Raw genomic sequence first — 2,500 nt, forward strand, 5'->3', positions numbered from 1 at the left:
AACACGGGAAACCTCACCAGCCCCAGGACACCGGAAGGATTGACAGATTGATAGCTCTTTCTTGATTCGGTGGGTGGTGGTGCATGGCCGTTCTTAGTTGGTGGAGCGATTTGTCTGGTTAATTCCGATAACGAACGAGACTCTAGCCTGCTAAATAGGCGTACCTTATGGTATCGCGAAGGCCCCCGGCTTCGGCTGGCGGGTTTTACTACCAACGTACAAACAAATCTTCTAGAGGGGACAGGCGGCTTCTAGCCGCACGAGATTGAGCAATAACAGGTCTGTGATGCCCTTAGATGTTCTGGGCCGCACGCGCGCTACACTGAAGGAATCAGCGTGTGTTCCCTGGCCGAAAGGCCCGGGTAACCCGCTGAACTCCTTCGTGCTAGGGATTGGGGCTTGCAATTGTTCCCCATGAACGAGGAATTCCCAGTAAGCGCGAGTCATAAGCTCGCGTTGATTACGTCCCTGCCCTTTGTACACACCGCCCGTCGCTACTACCGATTGAATGATTTAGTGAGGTCTTCGGACTGGTGCGCGGCAATGTCTCGGCATTGCCGATGTTGCCGGGAAGATGACCAAACTTGATCATTTAGAGGAAGTAAAAGTCGTAACAAGGTTTCCGTAGGTGAACCTGCGGAAGGATCATTAACGTTCCGGAGGTCCTGCTCTGCGTCGAGAGTCTTTCGGGACGCGCGCTCGCAGCAGTCGGCGACTGAATGACGGAGAGAGGAAAGAAAACACGTCTAACACACAGAGAAAGAGAAAAAAGGAATTGACGGATCGTGTATAAAATCGCGTCGACGCGCGGCGACACGACGTCCGGACGCGCCACGCGCGCGGCCGCGCCTCTGCGACAAGCAGCAGCGCGCGCGCCGACTTTCGCGCCTCGTGGTGCTGTCCGACTCTGTCGTCGTCGACGTCGCTCGCGTGGAGATGAGAGCGTTTAACAATATCCGAGACGCTCCGTCTCTCGCTTCACGCGGTGTCGCCGTCGCGTTCCGCTCGCGCGCCAGTCGCGCGAGTCGCGATACGCGCGCGCGCCCGTTGAACTTTGAAATTCTCATATTCGAACGAAGAAATATATATGCGATACGGAGTGCCGAGACGCTTGACGCGATCACGCATCTCGCCACGAGCGGGAGCGTCGATTCGGCGTTAGCGCGAGCGAACCGGTGGTAACCTACGTCTACGCGCTCGCTCTCAACGTACGTGCGTGCCAGCACTCGTCGTCGTCGTCGTCGTCGTCCGCTACGCGCCCTCCCCGCTAATGTCGGGGCAGAGGCCAGCGTGCGACGCGCGCCGCGCGAGAAGCACCGGCCGAACGTGTGTGATGAGGTGTGTGGCTGGCGGACGAGAGGGACCATGGTGTCCGATGGTTTATTCAAAGAACTTTCCGCCCCGGCTCTTTCCCCGTCGAACGGGGGAAGTGACGCTCCGATCGCGAACCAACTTTGTGCCGTAGCCTCGATCCCTTTACCGGGATTGCGGCGGCGGTCCGCGCGTGCTCGGACGCGCGGCCAGGCTGATCGAAGAGCCACGATTTTCTCTCACTCTTCGGAGTGGAGACCACGATGGATGAACTGTGAAGCGTTCGACGAACGCGACGAATGAAAACGATTACCCTGAACGGTGGATCACTTGGCTCGTGGTCGATGAAGAACGCAGCTAATTGCGCGTCAACTTGTGAACTGCAGGACACATGAACATCGACATTTTCGAACGCACATTGCGGTCCACGGATACAATTCCCGGACCACGCCTGGCTGAGGGTCGTTTTAACAAACCTAAACTGCTTGCGCCCTTACGCAAGCTGACGAGCCACGGCGTAGCCGTGAAACGACGAAATGTCGTCGGCTGTCGTCGCTGTGCCCCCGTCGCATTGCGTAAACGGCGTACGAGCGATCGTTGGACGTTCGCCCGAGAGAGACTAGAGCCTCTTTGTCACCCTCCCAGTATGTATTGGCGACGGGTTCGACGAGAGGCCGTCGTCGATTGGCGTCGTCTGAAATGACACCGAAGGTGTGTGCAGCGAGAGGAGTTATAAAGAGGAGGAGAGAGGCGCGCGTGTACGCACAAAGCGTTTAAAGGATAGCGAAGCGCGCGCGAGCGGCGCCCGGAGGCTGTCGAATGATATGGAGAGAGTTGTCGGCGGAGATATACACAACGACGACACACGAGAGAATATGCGAAAAGTTTAAGCGAGAGGAACGACGACGAACGACGCGCGACACTCGAATGATCTCGCTCTCTACGAGTGATCTCGTAGTTGGCGAATAAAATGCAAAAAGAAAGCGGCGCAGCAGCACATTCTGCTGCGTCCGTCTTTCTAGCGCGTCGTTGTCTCTTCCGATCGCGTCGTCGCGCTGTGCGACTCTCTCTCGGTCTCTCGGTGCGCCAGCGCGCTCGCGCGATACCGCGCCTTTTATTACACGCGAGGCTTCGCCTCCTATCTCGCGGCGCGAGATACCTTACGGTAAAAATATATGGAGAAGGGAAA

At 57.3% G+C, this 2,500-nt stretch overlaps 1 non-coding gene and 1 pseudogene across 1 annotated transcript; both read left to right on the forward strand.

Moving 5' to 3' along the window:
- LOC145969575 (small subunit ribosomal RNA) lies at positions 1–651 on the forward strand (annotated as a pseudogene; the record flags this gene model as incomplete).
- A 970-nt stretch (positions 652–1,621) lies between these two features.
- On the forward strand, positions 1,622–1,776 carry LOC145969572 (5.8S ribosomal RNA). The gene has a single exon (XR_014438176.1). It is a non-coding gene; the product is annotated as a 5.8S ribosomal RNA (ribosomal RNA).
- Positions 1,777–2,500: the final 724 nt, after the last annotated feature.

Source organism: Camponotus vicinus, unplaced genomic scaffold (assembly GCF_025532165.1).
Source record: "Camponotus vicinus isolate PSW18456_S1 unplaced genomic scaffold, iyCamVici1.0 SCAF_32, whole genome shotgun sequence".
NCBI classification, from domain to species: Eukaryota; Metazoa; Arthropoda; class Insecta; order Hymenoptera; family Formicidae; genus Camponotus; species Camponotus vicinus.